General features: G+C 49.9%; 1 protein-coding gene across 1 annotated transcript in view; it reads right to left on the minus strand.

Annotated features, from left to right (window-relative positions):
- LOC138566931 (phospholipid scramblase 3-like) overlaps window positions 1-22,480 on the minus strand; it is a 304,959-nt gene extending 282,479 nt beyond the window's left edge. Inside the window, exon 1 of the mRNA XM_069644686.1 lies at window positions 22,159-22,480. The gene's annotated coding sequence lies outside the window, so the exon portion shown is untranslated. The remainder of the gene's footprint in view (window positions 1-22,158) is intronic.
- Between the last annotated feature and the right edge of the window lie 224 nt (window positions 22,481-22,704).

Consider the following 22,704-nt stretch of genomic DNA (forward strand, 5'->3'; position numbering starts at 1 on the left):
TAATGCCTGTAAAATGCCTATCCTATGTATACACAAAAGACAAAACTATTGGCTTTCACAAAGCTTGTCAAACTAGTTGTATATAACGTTCCAACCGCCAAACTAGAAAAGAAAAGGTAAGGGTCCCTTTAACTCCCTAACTTTACTAGCTAGCTGGTGAAACTCCCCTCTGGCCATACCAGTGGTAGATGTATGCAACTAGACATGCTACCATGCTGGAGCCTAGGTGGTGCGGATTACCGTTTGTAGTTGCAGGCCAAATATGGCAGTTCTACACTGCTGCTAGCGCTGTGTGGGGTTGTCTACTCTCAGGCAGCAGGCTGGTGTAGAACCCTCTCAGTCTAGCATGTAGGTGGACATCCAGCCACACTGCAGCTCATCGCTTTTCAGCACAGAAACCTCAGCTCAGGCCAACAACAGTAGCAAAGATGGAGGCTTGCGCGCATGGCTGCTTCCATCGCTCTGGCTCTTGAGCCCTCAACATGTTGAATAACTGTTGCTGTGATCTGTGCATATTCCTCTGCATACCACTCCACCGGCTAAGACTCACATTACTGTGCATTCTGGTATTTGTAGTTTTCTTTAAAAAAAAAGGGGGGATGTGAGACTATCATTCTCTTCGCTTAACATGTAGGGCTTATATATGCCAGGTTCATTTATTATGTCATTTGGCATTTTGCAATTAACCTCTATAAAACAGTATTATTTTAGCTCTTGAAAGCCGTACATCAACACATATTTGTACCAATTAGAATTGAGAAGATATGTGGTCAAGTGTCTAAATTGCAGACTGATCTCAAATCCCACCTTAGCCATTTAACTTGAGTGTATGTTCCTGAAACTTCAGCCTTATCGGCTAAAACAGGTAAACCCTAAAAGCTAATCAGGTTCCAGCAGCCACTTTTCGAGAAAGTCTCAATCATCGTTTAACAGACGATATAGTGTGTCTCCATATATTCTGTTATGTTCGTTTTCTTTTATACTCCGCACATCACCCACATGGTGGTCTTAAAGCACTTTGCCTCATCGGTGTAGAGGCACATTTTGTCCCAGCCCAAAGTGGCGACTCATCGGTGTAGAGGCACATTTTGTCCCAGCCCAAAGTGGCGACTAGACATCTGTATATGAGGGGATAAGGAAATGGGACAAGGAAAGCAGGACATGGGACGAGAGGGAAGTGAGGACAAAGAAAAAAATACAGGCTTAGCTCACTACACATTGGGATGAATGCGCAGTTTTCAGTGTTTTGGCCAAAAGAAAATGTAATCAAATGAATGGATGAGAGGTTCCCTTACTGGCCGGCAGAACATTTAAGGAGGCTATTACTAGTTTGGTGGTAGAATTATTGGAAGTCATGATGTGGATGTGCGATGGAATTGAGGTGTTCTCAAGAGTTGATATATGACTGATCGGGTGTACTAACCAGATAATCATATTGGATCACCTGCTGCTGGGGTGCATTGTGGTAATGCTGAGCCCATTGACAGAGGTGTCAGTGCCAGGAATTGGCTGTTTGCAGAGTGAGTGCTGGGGGGATACAAAATGAGAGTTTGACAAGAAGGATCTCTACCACACCGAGCCATACCAGATCAGCCGCAGTTGGAGATATGCTCATCATATCTCAATTACATCTCGTTCCTTTCACTTTCATCTTTTTAACATCTGGAAAGTTAGACCTCTTCTTACCTTCAGTGCTACGAAGCATCTCATTTCTTCCTTAATTTTTTCTCGATTATTCCACTGTTCTGTTCTTCTTTTTGGTCTCCCCGGCTACCATCTAGCTCCCCTTAAATCTATTTTCAATTCCTCTGTCGCTTGTATTCCCTACCTATTTTTGACTCAATTTCCTCTTCCTTGGCCTCTCTCCGCTGGCTACCTTTTCACTCTCAGATTAAATCAATTTTCACCTTATCATATTTAAATCTCTTCATGGGCTTGCTCCTTTCTACCTTGCCTCTCTTGTTTCCTTCTATGTCCCCTCTCATACTCTCAGTCCCCAAACCACTTTCTTTTAACTGTTCCTCTTCCCTCTTGTGCTTCCTCTCGTATTTGTTCTTTTTCTCTTCTGGCTCTTCCTTACTGCAGGCTAGCAGGATCAAATGGAAGGTTCATATTAACAGCAACAAACAAGACTGCTGGCTTATAACCATGTCTGGACTGACCAAACTTCACAAAAAAGTTACCACAGTTCCTGATAGTCTTTGCCAGATAAATCAGACTCCTTAATTCTTGTGATCCGGCTGATGAACCAAGTGCCAACAGCACCGTTGTTACGGGACCGGCACACTTGTAATGAGGCCGACTTTCTTGTTCTTTAATTAATCTTATGTTGCCATTTGCAACCTTCGCTCATCACAGTTCACTTTACTATCGGTTCTCCCTCTGACTCACCGGCTGTGATGAACTGCTTGGCGTTTCTTGTCTCTGGAGTCAAGGACGATACCACGGTAGCGAGCATCTCTCCCTGCCTTGGTCATCATTGTAGGAGGGCTCCATGCACCATTGACATCTGCTACACCACACGCTGGCTGTCATTCCCGGTCTTATTATTCCATTAACAGAGTTGTCGCGGGTTTGGGTCGGAAAGGACAAGGGCTCGTCTCTCCTTGTCGTCCTTTCGCTTCTAGCCACCTTTCTCCTCCTCTTGAACTGCCGTCATGGAATAGCTGACTCATCATGTGGTCTGTCTTGCTCGTAGTGTGCTCTCGTGCTCCACCTTTTATCCCTGTGGGGAAGGGAAAGGGCCGACAGGTGTGTGTGATTATTATCAATTGCCCGAGTCTGGCTGACCTTTGTGTTGGGACATGTCAGGTAAACAGCTCTGGTGTCAGTCTGTTGTTTTACATGGTGTAATAGTGTTTGTGTCGGAAAATGGGGGGTAGAACTTCTGACTATCCTACAGCATAGGATGGGGAAGAATTGTTATAAGGAAGGGGGTATCACGTCTCACCCGGTGTCCCACTTCCACTCCCTGAGGACCTCCCATCCAGGTGATCCTCCCGCACAGGTCCACCCCCAGGAACTGGATCCAATAGCGATGGCCGTGTCCTGACCACCTGGATGACAGATCCCCAGAGACTAGTCAGTGAGACACCTTCAGGTTTCTCTCACCACCCACCTCTTTTTTTGGCAGCGCCACATGACACAAGACCACCACAAATTTCAAAGATGAGCTATACAAGGCCAATTTACATTACCATTAAATTGGGTATTAATATCATTACTACGGCATTTAGACAAGGGTGGTATCTGCCAAGAAGCTCTAGACAAAAACGTAGTCATTACTGTTAAACTTGAAATAATGGAAATGGTAAGAAGGAACATTTGTTATGGCTCATCTGTTCAAAGCACAGAATGGGAACTTTTGAGAAAGACCATTGAACTGTCATGTTGAAGTTGTAACAAGTTTGGATGAGATGTAATTCGTGATGCTGGGGGCCAGATCTTGAAGATACCTGATGGAGAGAAGGGGAACTGGGGGTGACTGCAGACTTAATATTTTCTTTTCTATGTAGTTTGCTATTCATTTTTTAAACAGCAACAAATGATAAGTGGACATTGTTGATGGCATTTTAACCAACTGTTGATGCCAACATTTTATTGTTTAAACCTATTCTGAGCTATTCTGAGCTTTCATTTATTTATTGTGCTTTTGTAAGGCGCTATACACTAAGTAAATTGTGTTTCAAAATGCCCTTGAATATATTTTTACACTAGTTTGGCGTTTTAAACTTGTTTGTGCCCCTGCATGCACTCACTTAGTTCTATTTCTCCCACCCTCCAGAAGAGACATTGTTGATGTCTAGAGACGCTACTGGTTTACACTGTGGTTGCCACAATGCACCGAAAAATGCGGGTGAGTTAGTTTTGCTATATCAGTTTTAACAAAAAGCATTCAGGAGGTGCCCTCTTTCTGTGATAGTCACATTTTGTAACAGTCACATTTGTGGCCTAACTCTCGCTCAGATTACTGACGGATGTTATTTTTAGGATTCTATAATGGTTGTTTTTGGCTTGAGCTGCGTCCCTTCGGCCTGGAGGTACTTTCTGAGCAATAATAAACTAAGTGTACCGGATACCATTGTAGAGTGTTGTGGGTAATTATATCAGACAGGGACAGCAGGAACTGCATAGAAAAGGAGACATGGACTCAGTGAGAACCGGGGTAACTGCTGGGGGAAGCGGCAGCAGGGTGTTTCTGGGCAATATGGTGTCCAGGGCAAAAAACAAAAATGTACCCCCCCATGCATTTGCGGTTCACTCACTTCAATCAAACAAGCACTGCCCAACATAATGCTCCAGACCAAAGTGCACCTCTAGTACCAGGTGCAAACATGGCAGCTGGTGGGGACTCTACAGCTAGTTATATGAAAAGGGCAAAGACCCTTTTACCATATAATTGCTTCCCAAACTATCATTTCGGCCTGATTTTCAATGCTCACTGCTCACCACAAGTTAAAGGGGTAGTTCACTAAAAAATGCATCGTTTAAAAAGATGGGCCATATTCAAAAACATATATAAAAATATTTTTAAAGAAAGTTCCTATGTAGAATTTGAAGAAAATGAGGCTCAAAGTGACATACAGATCTATCTATGGATGAAAAGCCATGGGCCATGATCAGAGACACCTATAGAGACAGCTCGGACTAAAACACCAAGAAGCCATGTTGATGACGTTGTTAGGGAATACATGAAGAACATGAGCGTACAGTTCTATAGTTAGAAGACAGAATCACATGCATACTGTCATTGTTTTTATTATTTTTGCCATTAGCAACACAACGCAGAAACCACAAGAGACAAGAGATCCTGAGCAAAGTTTGCAGATGATTACACGTGAATAACCCTATGGAACTGCAGGAGCACCTATGGGACCTGAAAGATCCAAGTGTGACTTACCTATGGAAATGTAGAATAGCATGGACGCTGTAGAATCTGCAATATAAGGTTTAGGAAAATTACAGCAGGCCTCAGGCATCTGAGCAAGAGACAAGCTGAGCCGGTTCAGGCTGGACAGAGAGCAAGACGTGTGAGACAGGACCCGCAGCCAAGGTCAAGAGATACAGATTACATTCCAATCCCCGGGCGACAAAGGGACCAGCTGCAGAAAATACGAATAACTCCTCATAATTCAGAGCTGCACAGCTGAAATTTGTGGTCTCTGAACATGTGACACAGCAGAAGCAGACAATGGGCAGCGATCAGCGGTGGGAAAGGAGAGCTGGATCCAGGCCGCCAGACACAGACCACAACAAGTATGCAACAGTATGCAACAAGTGTTGTGCCAGACAGGAGAGCACTCTCATAAGCAAAGGTGGTACACACAAGTAACAATACAGACATATAATCATTCTCATTACCTTGAAAGGGTTCACAGGGAGCTTCGAATCTTTGCGGATCCCAGGCCTGGGGATGTCAGCTCTAGCCAATCACAGTTTAGTACCCTAGGGGTGGGTAGCAACGGGCAAGAACCAATGGTAAGTCCACAAAACTGCAACAATGTATAGTTAGTGACTTAGGGATGGAACAAGACAGCCACCTGACATGCGAGAGGCAGTAGAATAACATCTATAATGTCCTATATAGGTAACAGAATACTCAATACCCAATCACTTGGCCTGATAGAAGGGCCCAAGTTTTGATGAAGTGCTAACGCCATTTGAAAGTAACACCGGCCTGCGAGCCGAAGAAGAGCGAGATGTGCATGCATATTTTCTGATCCTGTGCTGATCACTGTTGGTTTTGTCTGTAATAAACTGCAGTTTGAACTTGCCATTGACTGAGTCCTCCGTGTATCCTTGGGGAGGGTGTTGGGCCCAGTGTCCCTCTGGCATACCTGGGGGTCCATCACCAACAATGTATTTATTGGTTATTTGTTAGGCACTTATACAATTAGCAAACTGTTTCAAAGTGCCCACAGGGCAACATGGTGGGGACAGGGGAAGGTAGACCATGAATTACAACAAAGATAAATAATTTAATTAATAGTACAAACAAATAATGAGAATAACAGGGAGGGGAGACAAACCTACTATGCCTTGCGAGTGTTCAGAACTTGCAAATGCAGAGGGGAGGGGAGCCCGGGACACTGAAAGTGAAAGCACCATCAATTATAAATACAACAGTGTAGCATTTATAATTGCTGTCCCTTTCTTATTAATTCTTCCATGAGAACTAAAGCAAAACTAACAGCAATTATAAATACGTTGTTGTATTTATAATTGCTGTGACTTTCGAGCCGGGGGACCCCGGGTGACTTAAAATGAAAGTCGCTGCAATTATGAATACTTCGCCGGACGACAGCAGAGTGTTCAAAATTGCAGTGACTTTCGTTTTCAGTTTTCCGTGCTCGGAAAACTTGGAAAGAACGTCACAGCAATTATTAAAAACTCAGCCGGTAAAGTATTTATAATTGCTGTGCCTTTCATTTTACGTTTTCTGTGCTTACCTGGGCTTGGGGAGCACACAAAACATAAAATTAAAGTCAAGGCAATTACTGTGGCGGCCTCCTCGCTCCATGTTAAGCTCTGCTCTCTGGCAGCAGTAAGCAAAAGCTCCCAGTAGGGGGCTTTTGCCCGATCGGTGCCGCGAGAGCACAGCTTAACATGAACAGAGGAGGCTGCTGCTTTTACAAAATGGATGTCCCCATTAGAGACTCATTTCCCCAAAATTTTACATAGGAACTTTCATTCAAAATATTTTTTTAATATATTTTTGATTATGGCCCATCTTTTTAAACAATTACATTTTTTAGTGTACTACCCCTTTAAGAGCTCTCAAGCTTCCCATGGCCTTGTGTAAGAAGGACAGCCAGTCCTATTTTTGCTTGGAATTCTGGGACTTGTAGTTTTCCTTAGGTTCAAATGGGGGAAAAACTAAAATTCCCAGAGATCAAAAGAAAATAAATACAGGACTGGATGGACAGCCAGGGGAAATTTTACATCTCCAAGCGATCAGCGCTGGCCAATGGGCAGGCTCTTGCTGGGTCTAAGATCCAGCATCAGATGTCTGGCGGGATCTCAGGACACAGGCTGCCTCAGCCCCAGCCTGGCTGGGGCGAAAATCTCTGTGCGAGCGCACGCAAAGCAGATTAAATTACCGAGCTCCCAGCTTCGCCGGGGGAACACACGCGAAGCTGGGGGCTTGGTGAAGTATGCCAGCAAGAATTCTGGTATTTATAGTCCTCAGTCAAGATGGGGGAGGAGGTGTGGCACAATTGTACACTCGCCTGTCATATTTCTCCTTGTGTTTATAAAAGATGGTTTGAAAAGTACAAAAACCATGGTAAGGTAGGCACACAAATATATAAATCCTTAAATATATTTGTGTGCATACCTTAATATAGTTTGTGCACTTTTCAGGTCATCTTTTATAAAGCAGAGCATTGTTGAAAGACAAATAGGGCATGAACAGGGGAGATGAGAGTGCAAGTGAGTTGTGAATATTTGCCCAAGATGTCATGTGGCAAGAGTTTACAATCCTGGAGACTGGAGCAGTTATTGTCCCCGATTGTGGCCCTCTGCTGCTTTTCAGGGAACTGGGAAAGGATACTCAAGCAGAGCGAAGGGACTGCATTGGGTGTTTTTGAGGCCGGCAATCTTGCTTAAGTGTTTCGCTACCAGGATTTCAACCAGGTTGCACGTTCGCAGTGTTGACGCTTACCACACAAACCTGTCATCAAAGCACATGTCTCATATTTGGATATTTTGTTTTTCAGGGATTATTATACTATAGATTGCTGGGTTTAAAAGGTGAGCACATTTTATATTTCACAAGCATGGTTAATGGAAAGAAGCAGCATGAAAGAAATATGCACTCATTTTAAACTATTAGTAGTTATAAAATGTGTGGAGTACAACTGCCAGCTCCGCCTCCTCGAAACCCTGCCCCCTCCTCTAAAATCCACCTCTCCCTTGCCCTTGTGGGAGTCCCTTTACATTTTTTCCATTTGCACCACTGGGAGTGATATTGTACATATTTTTTTGATCCTGCTTTCGTTCACGCCTGGGCTGGCTCTGCAAACTGAAAATGCAGTTGGGGCTGGGCCTGCAGAAATGCTTGGCTTTTGAGAGCAGCAAAAAGAACTTCCGTAGTTTGAAGACCCATAGTCCAGTGTCTTGCTGAGAACAGAGCGTGAATGAGTCATACTCTGGACCGGGAGAGTGAATGGAGAAAGACCGAGTAGATTATCGCAGATATAGTGGAGACAATTACAACTTTTTGTTCTGGTGAGTTGCTGGGCCTAAGCTTGTGCTTTATTTTGTTTTGTATATGTTAAGATGGATTTCTGAACTCTGACCTGGTGGTCAGAGGTTCCGAAGGTCAGCCTAGTTTTTTTGAACACGGTAACCTTCTGGACAAGCCAGACCAATCAACGTAGCATTGACGCCGGTCAAGACTCAGTCTCAGGAGGGGTGAGGGCAACTGAAAGACCTCAATGAGCACACAGGGTAAAGGACTCTTACAAATTACTACCAGTCAGGTGTATATCTAAAAATCACATATACATTTATTTCAAGGCCTTTGAAACCACACAATAATAATCACAGTAATACTTTTAGATCAATACAATCCTATCTAAATACATATATACAAGACCAAGTGGCCTAAAGGGTTAATGCACGAAATGGGTCCAAAACCTAAAAGGGGAGGAAGCAGGTACTGCAAAGAGTCTTTAGGCAATTCTGTATCAAATAGAACCCTAACTGAAAGGCAGTCCAATCCCCAAGATGAGGGTAGCCTATTGTTCAAGTGTACTTGCAATGCTGGTGCACGCGGTAGTGCAGATGGGCGACCCAGGTTCTTTTCAGGGTTCTGTAGCAGTTCAGGAAGGCAGGTGAGGTGATGCAGAATAAGTTCCCACTATTCAAGGAGGGTCTAGACAACAGGGCAGAGCAGTTTCCAAGACTCAGGAGTAGTTTGCCAGTTCAAACCAGCAGTGGAAAGGCGAGGGGTCCTATGGGGCCACTGGTGCGTCAAAAGGGGTTGGATGCGCTAGGGGCTGGTACTTACCAGCAAACTTAAGGGTTGCTGGTACTTACCGACCCCTGGCGCACTCCGGACCAAACTTCGGCAGCCGAGTCCAATACGGCTGCCGGTTCAAATGCGACAATATCGGCGGCTCTGCTGCTTTCAGCGACCATGTTACAGCGATGATACCCAAACAGTACAGTGGTGTTTTCTCCGCTCTTGGTGGATGCATCAGGCCAGTTTCACTGCAGCAGGCTTCAGGGGAAAGAGGGGCACAAAAGCAACGCACCTGCAAAGTTCATCACCATGGCTGGACGACAAAATAACCACGTTCACGCCAGATCAGGCTCTCTTTCTTTAGGCGTTCCCAGGTCTGGAGTAGTGTACGAAATTCGGTATGATAATGCGTTGAACAAGGAGCTAGTGATGTACCAAGTTTCAAGTGTCTCCTCAACGCCGAGGCGGTATCAGGGCAAAGGTCCTGCGTAAGCTGGTCAGCCCACTGGTTGGCCCAGGGACACTTCAGAAAAGGCTTATTGCAGGGTTTGATGAAGGTGCCAAGAATAGTTGGCCCACTATTCCAATGGGTCGAAGCATCTTCGCAGACCTTCTAGGACGACCAGATGCAGAGGTATCTAGTGGAATGACAGCAGGCACAGGGTGCCAAACCTTCCACCGGGTCACCAGCATTTCCTCGACTCAGCTTCTTAGTTTCAGGATACTTGGGTCCTATCCTTTGTTCAGTGAGAACTCCAGAGAACAACATGGTATGGCTGTGTGGGCCCTTCTCTTATCCAGAATCTCCTTCGCGCCAAAACGAAGAGGATCCAGTGGGAGATCTGCTCACACTCAGGCACACCATACGTGGACCAATCACGGACCACGGTCGTCCCAGGCATTCACAGCACCTCAGACTCTCTGGCACCCAGGATGTGTATTGGAACCAGACGTTCCAGCCTACATCCTGGAAGCACACACACAAGGCATGCAGAAGCCTGTGAAAGCTCGGTGTTTCGCGGGAGAATGCATGCTGAAATAATGACTGACCCGGGTCGACTCGACCTGGGGAAGGTGAAGGGGTAAGATGGCCAAAGGACAGGACAAAGAACCTTGTGGCATGGCCATTTTGGAGCCAAACAAGCTTAAAGCGGTTTAAATGGCAAGAAAGCGTTAAAATTACATGAAAAGATAAGCTGCCACCAGCCATCTCCGAGACACATCTGCACTTCTAAAAAATCCTGCAAGAGTATCTAGGGCCTTTGGAAATGACTATTAGACTCAAGTGCACTGTACTGTAAGGTACATTGTACACTTTTTACATGTTGCAGAAAAGTTGCAACACGGACAAGGTCTATGGGAAACAAAGTCTCCCAGTACTGACTGTCTTTAAGGGCATGTCAGTTTCCCAAGAACAAAGTGAGCGAAAAGCGCAGAGGAGTGCAGCAGATGGCTGTGCTCCTCTGGCAAAGTCGGACTTTCGTGATTAAACAACGCAAAAGCTTGGGGGGTTCACAACTGGAGGGAAAATTACACATAAATGGAAATCTTTCCTAACAGTATACATAATAGTTACTCTGCAAACCCGTCCAGTCCCCTACTCCGACTCTCCAGCATGCAACCCACTTTCCATAAGCACTGCACATCAAAGTGCATGTGTTTATGGAGTGCACTTCTCCATTGCGCCCTGGTGCAGATTCACACCTGCCTTGTTTGCCCCCCTCCCCCTTTACGCCCCGGGCAACCACCCACCTGGCCCGCCCCTAGAAACAGACTTGAGTGGCACACTGTTATGGGGCTGAGAGGGCAGGGGGTTATGTGGCCCTGAGATGCAGAGCGGCCCGAACGGGCCATGACGCAGCCGGCAGAGCCGGGCTGCAATAAGGCAACAGACACCAGGGATTTCTGGTGTGGCCACTGCCGAACGGGAAACCGCTCGGCCCCTTGATTGTCTTGGTCCTGGCCCACGTGACTCAGCACGCATCTTGTGGTGTTGTGCCGAGTTCACAACATCCCATTCCAAGGGTAAAGACAAACAAATGCTTGACGGGGTAGTTCCCTCAAAAATGTTATTGTTCAAAGAGATGGGCCGTAATAAAAATATATAAAACAAATATTTTAAAAGAAAGTTCCTATGCAAACTTTTAGGGCAATGAGGCTCAACAGTTTTCAAATGGGGGCATCCCTTTTGTAAAAGCAGCAGCCTCCTCTGTTCATGCTAAGCTCTGCTCTTGCGGCACTAATCAGGCAAAAGCCATCTACTGGGAGCTTTTGCTTACTGCTGCCAGAGAGCAGAGCTTAACATGAAGAGAGGAGGCTGCTACAGTAATTGCCCTGACTTTCATTTTAAGTTTTCTGTGCTCCTCAAGCCCACGGAAGCACAGAAAACGTAAAATGAAAGGCACAGCAATTATAAATACTTCACCGGACCAGTTTTCACAATGGATGTGACTTTGTTTTCAAGTTTCCCGAGCATAGGAAACCGGAAACGAAAGTCGCAACAATTATGAGAACTCGGCCAGCTAAGTATTTATAATTGCTGTGCCTTTCATTTTACATTTACTGTGCTTGGGGAGCGGTGTCCGGCGAAGTATTCATAATTGCTGCGACTTGCGTTTTAAGTCTCCCAAGCTCCCCCGGCTTGGGGGAGCCCAGTAGATTCTAAATGAAAGGCACACTGATTACAAATACAACATTGAGCCCCGGAAAGCAGACAAAAGAAGAAAACACAGGGACTTGCAGGAACTGACAGCATTCTCTGCTCTCCGGCGGTAATAAGCAAAAGCTCCCAGTAGGGGGGTTTTGGTTTATTATTGCTGCGAGAGCAGAGCTTAACTTAAGCACAGGAGGCTCATTCATTTCACCAAATAGATGCCTCCTAGTGCTGACTTTGAGCCTCATTTCCTTAAAATTTTACATAGAATTTTTCTTTAAAAATATTTTGTATATATATTTTTGCATATGGCCCATCTTTTGAAACAATAACATTTTTGAGTGAACTACCCCTTTACCACTTAGGATGGCACGTGTTATAACAACTGCTAAAGCTCACACTGAACTCATGGGTCATTTTGAAACAGAGATATATGCATTCTTAGTTAGGCATGCTGCTGCAAACGCTCTCTACAAGGGTCCGTTACCAGGGGTTGGGCGGTTCACTTCATTGTCTTTGTTAGGGTCATGTTAACTCCCTTTACCACTTGCAGTTCTCGCTAATATTGATGCTAAGCTATTCTACAGGGCCTACTTTACACTCATCACTTTTGCAGTGTTACTGTATTACCAGCATACCTTTTTGCTTTGGTATACACTTAGGTACATATATACATTGTGGTGTAACACGCCTTTGGGGCTTGGTTCCTACAAACTTTATTTATCCACTAAGAGCGTGGGATCGCCCCACAGGCCGGAAAAGCTGGAACGGGTATACCAGGGCCACATTTGCAGATGGTCACAGGACAGTCCCTCTGTGTCTACTCACCCAAGATGGAATGTGCTCACCCCACAGGCTGGAAAAGCTGCACAAGGTATACCAGGACCACCTCGGCAGATGGTCACCAGGGGTTACAGGTACGGCAATTGCCGAGCAGGAAACTGCTCAGCCCCTTTATTAACTTGGTCCAGGCCTGCTGTCGGATGATCCTCCAGCGGCCTGGGTGGTTTGTGTCCCTTGCGACAGACCGTATTATGGAGTCTCTTGGGCCTCTCTCTCCCCATGAGGTTAGGGGCATGGTGAGGACACTCTCCTGGCATCGCTCACCAGGTTAGGAACCGCTGAACCGGAGCAGGCAGAGCTATGCCCAGGATCCCCCTTCAGGCGGGAGTTCATCCTTTGTACCACTGTGGATGCAGTACCTTCCTGTTGAGGTTCCCTCTGCTTGAGTCGGCACGTCCAGCGACCGAGGCTGTGCAGTGCTCAGCTCTCCCCTCTGCCTGCTGCCTTGAACTTCTGTTGATACGGTGACAGCAACGGCCACGCCGTGGCCAGGCTCCCTTAGTCAGGAGTTTTTGCTGGCTTGCCTTTAGTCTGGCTGCAAAAACACTCTCTTGGAGAGCCTGTTGTCCACTCTCTTGGAGAGGCTGTTGTCCACTTGTGGTCTCCCCCCCAGACGGGAGTTCTTTCTGGCGCGCCTCAGGTGTAAGGCCACTGCGGCAGCTCTCTGGTGTTGGTGGTGGCTGGGACGTATCCCATTGCGTGACCCGCTCCTGGTCTGTTGGCGGCAAGGATAGTCAAAGTCACTGTGGCATCTTGAGTGAAGCAGTGGCGGGGTACGTTTTTGCCGCACCATTCTTCTCTCCCAGGCAGGGACTGACGACAGCCTTCTCGTCCAGGCTCGCCTGTATGCTCACTTTCTGCCTGACTACACAAGCACTCTCTCTGGTGAAAGCCGCGGTCATGCCAGCGTCGTGGCAGGGACTTGGGGTGCTTGGGTACAGGATGGGCAGTGATCCATGTCATGCCTTCTGCTGGCTCCCTTCCAGGTGGGAGGGAAACCTCACTGTCATGGGCTCCGAGGTAGAGTCACTGCTGCGACAGTTCTTGCTGTGCTGCTCTTCGCCCGTTGTGCGTGCGAAAGCCACTGCAGCGCCGGGTCTTGCGAAGCTGCACCTCTCCTCCCAGGCCTCTCCTCCAGGCAGGAGCTGCTTTAGGCAGTGCATCACTCCCCCAATGGGAGTGCCTTGTCTGAGGCAGTGAACCTCTCCCCCCGACAGGAGCATCTGTTTCGCTTGTCCAGTGGGCCAGGTGCACCTCTGGCCTTTGCCCCAGGCAGGGGCCTATAATGCTGTCGTGGCATGGGCCGCCAGTACTCCCCATGCAAGAGTACCAACAGTCATTGTAGCGGCATGGGCTGCCTGTTCTCCCCTAGGCAGGAGTATCAACAGTCATTAGAGTGGCATGGGCTGCTTGCTCTCTTCCAGGCAGGAGTGTAACTCACATGTAGTGACATGTGCCACTAACCTTCCCCAGACAGGAGTAGATTAGGCTGCATGCATGGGGCCCGAATGTCCACTGACCCTCCCCTTGTATGAGCAGCTTCTTCCCCTGCACTTCTCCCCCAGGCAGGAGATTACCCCATTACAGTGGGACTTGTCGGCTTCTCTGCCCTAGGCAGGAATGGCAGCTGGCATGCTGCATTCACCCCTCTCCCCCATGTGGGAGAAACTTGTTGCATTTCTTTTCTTTGTGAAGAAGGAAGGGGCTGTGCCACGTTCTTTCCCCCCTCAGGCTAGAGAACTGCTTTTATTTTATTGATGCATTGCGGGACGCGAACACGCCGCTCACTCTTTCCCCCAAGCGAGAAACTTGCTTGGTCTCTTTTTTCTTTCATTGGCGGTGTGCGCGCCGTTTGCTCCCTCCAGGCAGGATAACATAGCTATTTTCCCTTTATTGCGGCACGGCAGCCACGCCATTCTCTCTCCCCATGAGGGAGACTCCCTTATTCATCGCTGTAACCCACCTTGCACCACTTCTCTCCCCCAGGCGGGAGATAGTATGAACAAAATGTGTATTCCATGCGCAGCAGAGTAGAGGCCGTGCTGCACTCTCTCCCGCAGGCAGGAGTTTTCTCCGTCACTGCAGCAGCGGTCCTCCACTCACCGCTTGTCTCTAGTGAATCAGGAGTTGCTTTGTCCTTGATGTGTGGCATCAGACCGCAGGACGCTTGTTTTCGATACCCCAGCAGGCGCAGCTAACCTCCCAGAATCCTCCTGGTGCATTACCAGGGGATGGGCGGTTCAGGTCATCGTCTTGTGAAGGGTGATGTTAAATCCCTTTACTGCTTGCAGATTTGGCCAACATTGATGCCAAGCTGTTCTACGGGGTCTACTTTACACACATATCCCTTTTGCAGTGTCACTGCATTACCAACATACCTATTTGGTCTGGTAATCACTTTGGCACATACATGCACTGGGGTGTAACACGCCTTTGGGGCTTAGTTACTACAAACTTTATTAGTCCACTAAGAGCGTGGGGATTGTTAGGTGGGACCCTCCTGTGTGCGTTGCCCCTTTAAGGGGATGTGTTTTCTTGATGTGTATGGCACCTTTAAGATGGGCCATGACTGCGTCATGGCCCAAGCTAATAAAAGGAGCCCCTGCAGGCACGTGAGATAGAGCAGCTGCAGACTCCCAAAGAGGAACGACTGAGTTCGTGTCTCATTATCAATGTAGGCCCCAGGCCTACACGTGGAGGCACAGGCCTGCACGCTCAGATACTGAGGGACCCGCGTGCCAGGATGGCAGCCGAGGTCCCCTCAGTCGGAGGCCTGGCAGGCTGTGACCCCACGCCATGGTGCCGAGGCCCATGGCACCCGGGGCCATGCCGGATGTCCATGGCAGGCCCCCACCCCACACATGGTGGGCCTGCATGGCGCTAGCAGAGATAGCGCCCAGGGGCGCCTGCCGGATGACCATGGCAGGCGACCCCTAACAATGGCGACGAGGACCATGAGCCTGCGTTGCCCCCCTGCTGCTAGGAAGTGGTGGGGGGGAGAAGAAGAGTTTCCAGCCCCACCGTGGTTTCGCGTGGCCTGCGCCTTACCGCCGTGGCACTGGGCGGTGTAGGCCCGGGCTGCCCCGCAGTGAGGCATACACCCGGCAACGTTCCGCCGCAAATAAGATGAAGGTGAGGTGAGCCATGGCGTGTTTCGCCCCGGCCCTCAGTGGTGGGGGTGCTCGTGCGGCCGGGATCGAGGCATGGTGGCACCCTGACTCCTGCGACGTTTCATTTTGTGCAGGGGGAGGGGACAAACACCACCCGGTGCGGTGGGACATGTTGCGAATTATTCCCCGGCATCCTGCCATACGGAGGATGAAGGGGTGTGCCCCCGGAATTGCAATGAGCGGTGTACGCCGCGAAAGGAGGGGCTAATGGAAGACCCCTGCGGCATCCGCTGTGCGGAGCCGTCGTGTCGTGCCTGTGGCCCTGGTGCGCCTGCCGTTGCAGAGGCCCAGTGGTCATCCCGCACCAGAGACTGCGGATGCTGCTCCAGTCCGGAGCAAGCAAGAAGAGGTACGGTCGCAGCGGCAGTGGTGCGCCCCCCATGGGAGTCGGACTGTCTTCCCCAGCCGCGAGAAGGTGGAGGACGCGCTGGCCCGCCCCGCGAAGAGGAGAAGGAGCGGCGTCTGCCGCGAAGCGAGAGGCCGTGCTGGCCCGCCCCTGTACGGTGGGTCCTCCCCAGCCGCGTCCCTCTGCGTGGAGGGTGCTCGTGCGGCCGGGGGAGAATCCAGTCTGCTGCTCCCTGCGGCGTTCGCTGTGCTGTGGGGGTGAGGTGGGGATGCCAGCCTGAATTAAAAAAAAAAAAAAAAAAAAAAAGGACGCTGACACGTGTGTGTGCTGTTCCGGCACCCCTCCTCGGGGTGCGGGGATGCCAGGCAGCGGAGAATGTCGCGCTCCAGTCTAGCACGGACAACGGGAGGTGGATTTCCCCTGCAGGTGGCAGTGCTGACTGGTGTTGTGCTACCGCCAGAGTCCCCACAGTGATCACAGGCCCGGCAGAGCTGTCGGATGCTCCAGTCGGGAGCAGGTGGATAAGAAAATACCCGTGGAAGATCCCGGGCCGCTGCGGTTGAATGCTACTGTGCTCCAGCGGGAGCAGAATGGAAATAAAATACACATACATGCTCCCTGCTGGAGCGTATTCAAGTACAGCTGATGGCCCTCTGACAAGCATGGGCCCGGTGGGGAAATAGAAGAAGAGCTCCAGTGGGAGCGGACGCCTGGAGGTGGGCTTCCCATGCAGCAACAGCATGGTTATGCGCGTTGCAGTGCTGTTGGAGCCCAAGGATGATTCTGGGCTAACAGGCGGTGTGAAGTTGGGTGCAGAGTCCAAGTCCCTGCAGAAGACCATAACTCCCATATGACGGGAAACAGCAACACCACAGCCTATCAGTCAAGAAAGATAGCTGTTTTCCCCTAAGAACTGTTCAGATATCCATACAATCTGGAGAGGACAAGAAAGGCTAACCTCAGGCATACCAAAGGGGAAGGGCAGGACGGCAAGATCTGAATTTGAGGCTATCCTTCCTCGGGTGCTGGTGCAGTCATCCTTTCCTACTACGGGGTAGGTCGGGGAGGTCGTCGGGAATTAGATGAGCAGCAGCCCCCACAGCGATACAACCCACACCCAGGCCTGAGTGAGGTGGGCAAATATGGACCACCAAATGCTTTTGGGGATTGGCTGCCTGGAGCTGTGTCCTGTTGTCAGCTCGAGGAGAGCACAACAAAGAACGCGGCCACAACAAGCGGGGGAAAACACCCCATGTCGACTGAGGCAGAAATTTGGCCCCGAACATTGGAGCAATACTGTAAGACCCCGAGGCCCAACGGCAGCAATATATTGGAGCAATACTGTAAGACCCCGAGGCCCAACGGCAGCAATATGTCACTAAAGCGGAGCATCTCCAGCGGCGCCAGGATGGTTCTGCCACCCTCCGGCTCATCAGAATTCCACACATCGACAGTGGGATCTCCACCCTCATGCTCATCGAGGCTCTCAAGCCAGGACGTTGGAACTATCTGTACACTGGTCACCGCCCCAGCAGCGCCATCAATGAGGCGCTGCATGGGGTATGAAACATGCTGTGCTGCCGGACACTCAGAGAAAATCAGGCGTCATTGCGCGACTGCGGTGCCGGTGCTGTCCATCAAGAGATGTTGTGCTCACGGGGCAGGAGGAGGAAAAGGCCCTCCAGCACCGGGGAAGTGGCGCAAGGTGCTATCAGGTGGCTCGAGAGGGTGGCTCCCACCACAAACCTGTGACGCCAATCCAGCCCAGCGGTGGCAGCCGGGTAAGACCTGGCACACCGTTACAGTAGTCTGAGGGGAAGGCCAACCAGCGCAGGGGTTATCGTCTCCCGGAACAGCACCATCAAGCATAAACCACCCTGCCCACCATATTGGTGGCCCTGACTGCCCGCCACTGAAGACACCCTGGCGGCCTGTTGCTGATGACACCTTGCGCGCGATGCCGTCGAAGGGACAAGCTCAACGGGGTTTGGGGAAGATACCTGCTGGAACCCCTGAGTTCAATCGACAACTTGTGTCTGACCAATTAACCAGGCAGCTGTGGGCCCTAAAACCAAGAATCAGTGCATCAGTCGAGAGATGGGTTGCAGCTCATCATGAGTGCTTGTGCGCCCTTCTGTGCCCCTGGAGGAAAGAGAAGTGCCAGAGCGGGGGAGCATCGCCAACAAAAAATGGTGAGTGATGCCACATCACCCCGTACTTGATCAACAGCACATGGAGCAGCCTGGATGCCCCGCAACCGGCGTCTCGCTGCTCTGCTCGGAACATCAAGGGACTAGGCCGATGTGGCCCCTGGTGCCCGCCAGGTGCGGCTTTGCCAGCCGTGGACTATGCCATCAGACTAGGCCGATGTGGCCCCTGGTGCCCGCCAGGTGCGGCTTTGCCGGCCGTGAACTATACCATCCATGGACCGGAACTCGGGAAGTGACTCCTGAATGGATGCGGATGGGAGATGGACTGGTCTAATTCTGCCCTGCGATTGTTTAAAGAGGGCTCAGTAGTAGTGTGCTTTGATGCTGTGAACCTGCATAGTAGCTAGATGTTTTAAGTAGTTTCAGCAAAGAATAATAGGGTGAGGCTGTGATCCCGCAGTGGCGTGTGTGCATGTAACACCAGCCGCCACCCATGGCATCTGTTTGTGTATTTCCCGTTCCGAGCCCCAGGTTAATAAAGGGTTTTTGCGAACTGTGGTGGGACTGCCCCCCATTCATCTGGCAGCTCACTTGCCACGACTGTCACCTGTTTCAGTGTGTTAGAAATGTGTTAATATATGTTAGGGTTGTAGATAGTATGTGTTAGGTCTTTAATGGTTTGAGCAGGCTGAGTATGTGGCGGTGGCCTGTCTCGTTATTTGCCTGCCCCACAAGTTTTAGACCAAAAGGTACGTCATTGTTTTTGTCAGGTGGAATGCCTGTGTGTTTCAGCACTGTCTTGTTTGTTCATTATGAAAAAGGAGGAGTGTTAGGTGGGACCCTCCTGTGTGCGTTGCCCCTTTAAGGGGATGTGTTTTCTTGATGTGTATGGCCCCTTTAAGATGGGCCATGACTGCGTCATGGCCCAAGCTAATAAAAGGAGCCCCTGCAGGCACGTGAGATAGAGCGGCTGCAGACTCCCAAAGAGGAACGACTGAGTCCGTGTCTCATCATCAATGTAGGCCCCAGGCCTACACGTGGAGGCACAGGCCTGCACGCCCAGATACTGAGGGACCCGCGTGCCAGGATGGCAGCCGAGGTCCCCTCAGTCGGAGGCCTGGCAGGCTGTGACCCCACGCCATGGTGCCGAGGCCCATGGCACCCGGGGCCATGCCGGATGTCCATGGCAGGCCCCCACCCCACACATGGTGGGCCTGCACGGCGCTAGCAGAGATAGCGCCCAGGGGCGCCTGCCGGATGACCATGGCAGGCGACCCCCAACAGGGATCACCCCACAGGCTGGAAAAGCTACACCAGGTATACCAGGGCCACATCTGCGGATGGTCACCAGGGGTTACTGGTACGCAACTGCCGAGCAGGCGCTTGTTCTTCTTCTTGCTGATAGATTTTTATCCATCAGCGGTGATTTTTGGATACCGAGGCTTGAGCCTCATTACTCCATCTTCTCGGGTTGGGTATGTAGTCGTGGGTTTGTTTTCTTCTTGGTCTCAGGAAACTGCTCTGCCCCTTTATTGACTTGGTAACTTACATGTGACCTGGCACACGTGACTCAGCATGCACCTTGTGGTGTCGTGCTGAGGTCACAACACAGACATAGGGTAACTTTACATGCAATATGACCAGGTCTCTAAGTGGTGTGGGGCTAGCTGGGGGCAAACTGGTACTGGCCTGTAGAGCAACAGGGCAATGCCCGAATCAATAACGCAAAATGCTAGTGTGGGCCAGTTTTCTGGGTCAAAGCAGACCAGTTTGATAAGCTACTTAACCATGCCGCTACGAGTTTTGACCGGTGTTATTGAATATTTTTTAAAATGTACAATTGGCATCACATGTGATCAAAAACCTCCCCTTGGGTACTACCCAAACAGTCTGTCACAAAAGGAATGAAGTGCCATTTGCAACTGCGGGTCACTTTTCCCATTGATGGCAGAGACAATTTTATGTCCCAGCACGACCCTGGTTGGGGGCCTGCCCTTGGCAGTCTGCAAAAAAGAAGTAGTGAGCAGGGGGCCTTGCTGGGGTTTACACAAGTCTCTCACTAGCACAAGACAGCATCCCAGCGCGCATGTCGCTTCAGGGTGTCACCCGAACAACAGCATCTGCTGGATGGGGAGGGGCTGAAAGAGAGATGATTCCTCTCACCTCCCCTTCCTCCCCACTCAGCAGGTGCTGATTGGACGGGTCGTTGGCCAAGGACTGCCTGCTTGGGGCGTGGGGAGGGGGCTGTAACACAATACAAAGGAAGGGAAAGGCGCACACACAAAAACAATTATTCAGATGCGCTAATGGCTGCCCACCACCCACCTTGCTTAACCCCATAAGTGCCAAGGACGAGTAGGCTCGTCCTTTTTTTCATAGACTTGCATAATAGCCTGGTCGTTTTTAAAGAGAACAGAAGCTGCCTGCCCACCAAGCCACACCCAGTACTTATTAGGCCACGCCCCTTGTTGGAGCCCCCACTTCTATGCCTCACCCCTCTGAAAGCACCGTCGATGACCCTACCCCTTCCCCCCCATACAGTCCCGGCTATCAAGCAGAAATATGGCAAGGAGAGCAGATACGTTTGATTGTAGGAGGAAAAGCAGACAGCAGAAAAACCGAAAGAGGGAGTAATTGGACTTTGCGGAGATTGCCATCTGCTTAGCAGGGGACAAAGTAGAGACCATAGAAAGTGCTAAGGGGAGAGAGGGGAGGGGAGAAGCGGTACAGTGGAAAAGCAGGGAGAGTGGAGAAACTAATGAGCACAGAGTGCATGCAGGGGTGTTGTGACAAGGACAAAGTAGAGTGATGCCAGAAAGTGCTATGGAGAGAGAGAGAGAGAGAGAGGTGTACAGTAAATAAGCAGGGAGAGGGGAGAAACTAGCGAGCACAGTGGGTAGTGCATGCAGGGGTGTTGTAGTACGTGCATAGTAGGGGACAAAGTAGAGAGAGCGCAGACAGTGCTATGGAGAAAGAGAGGTCTACAGTGGAAAAGCAGGGAGAGGGGAGAAACTGCCGAGCAGGGAGGAGTGCATGAAGGGGTGTTGTAGCAAGGACAACGAAAAAGCAGGGCGTGCTTAGGGGACAAAGTAGAGACCACAGAAAGTGCTATGGGGAGAGGGAGGTACAGTGGAAAAGCGGGGAGAGGGGAGTGCATGCAGCAGGGACAGGAAACGCAGGGCGTGCATGGAATTGAGGAGGGTATGCCAGCTAAGCAGTAACAGTGGGGCTGAAGGTGATGGGTAACTGGGGAGTAGGAATCACTGGGCCGACGGGAAACGCAGGGAGAAGCGCTTAAGGAATAGTAGAGCAGCGGGCAGGCCAACATAAATAACAGCGAGCGCAGAGATCCGTCCAGAAAACAGAACAGGCTGGCAGGGGCGTGGCCGGACTGGGGGGTCATCTCGGGACGCGGAGCTGGCGAGCGCGCCGTGTGGATTGCAAAGACTGAGCCAACTTCTCAAACACAGTTACAAAGAGGCAAAGCTGAATTTGGGAGAGTTGCGTTGTAGTCCATGGTGTTATTTCCTCTGGTGTCCCTTCCTACCAGGTCAGGATCACACAGAAGGTAGTGAGTGATGTTGCGCAATTAAGCGCGCTGCTTTTGCTTCTTTCCAATCCGTGCGGAATCTCACCACCACCACCACCAGCGAGGGTTGCCTTAATGTTCAGCTCTTCATCACCACTGAAGGCAAGTTGCAAATGGCCAGGAGGTAATCAGCCATTCGGATTTAATTCGTGCCCCATATGCAAGTGTTGCTGTGGCTTCAAAGTAGCTTTTCACTCTGAAAGCAGTTGGTTTGGGTTGGTGAGTTTTAGTCAGTAAACTTTTTGTTGTTTAATAATTTTTATTAATTTTAAATAAGAACGTACATTTTAACTGTAACGAAGAGTAGCATCAAACACTTGGTTTTGTACAGACACATGATATTTGTCCTGTTGACTTTTGTTGCTCAACAAATGTATATATAAAAAAAAAAAAACAATAGAGTGCGACGTGTTTACTACCTCGGCCAATTGACACTTACCCAGGGAGCCTCTGGAGGGAGGACGCTGCGTCACCCGCGCGAGTCCAGTAGCCACCCGGGACGGCGTTGCGTCACACTCGCGAGTCCAGTATCCCTCCGGGACGGCGTTGCGTCACACGCGCGTGCAGGATCTCCCGCTCCACCTGCGCTGCGGCGGGTGTTGTGGTACCACGCTGCTGCCGCTGCCGTTGTTGTGGTGTGTGTGTGGTCTTTTGCCGCATGTGGGAGGCTCTGGTCCAGAAAGCGCAGCCCGTGTCTTTGGGGTGGGGCCGTGAGCTAGTGCCAAGCGGAGCGTCATGGCAAGCTTCTTAACTATGCAGTGACCAGCAGCGTTAATTGGAGGAGCAGGGGTTTCACGGGCTGCGTGCACACCGACTCCAGGCCCACACCCCTGATCTTCCAGAGTGCGTGCGCCTCATGGACCCTCCAAGGTTTCTATGCACTGTGGAAAACTTAAATGCAATACCCTGGCGCCATACAAAAAACACATTTCCAAATACATCTTTACTTATTTTCCATTTCCCCACCCTTAGGGTTGCCACCTTT

This window comes from Ambystoma mexicanum, chromosome 1p, assembly GCF_040938575.1.
Source record: "Ambystoma mexicanum isolate Mex_15411 chromosome 1p, UKY_AmexF1_1, whole genome shotgun sequence".
Lineage (NCBI taxonomy): Eukaryota > Metazoa > Chordata > Amphibia > Caudata > Ambystomatidae > Ambystoma > Ambystoma mexicanum.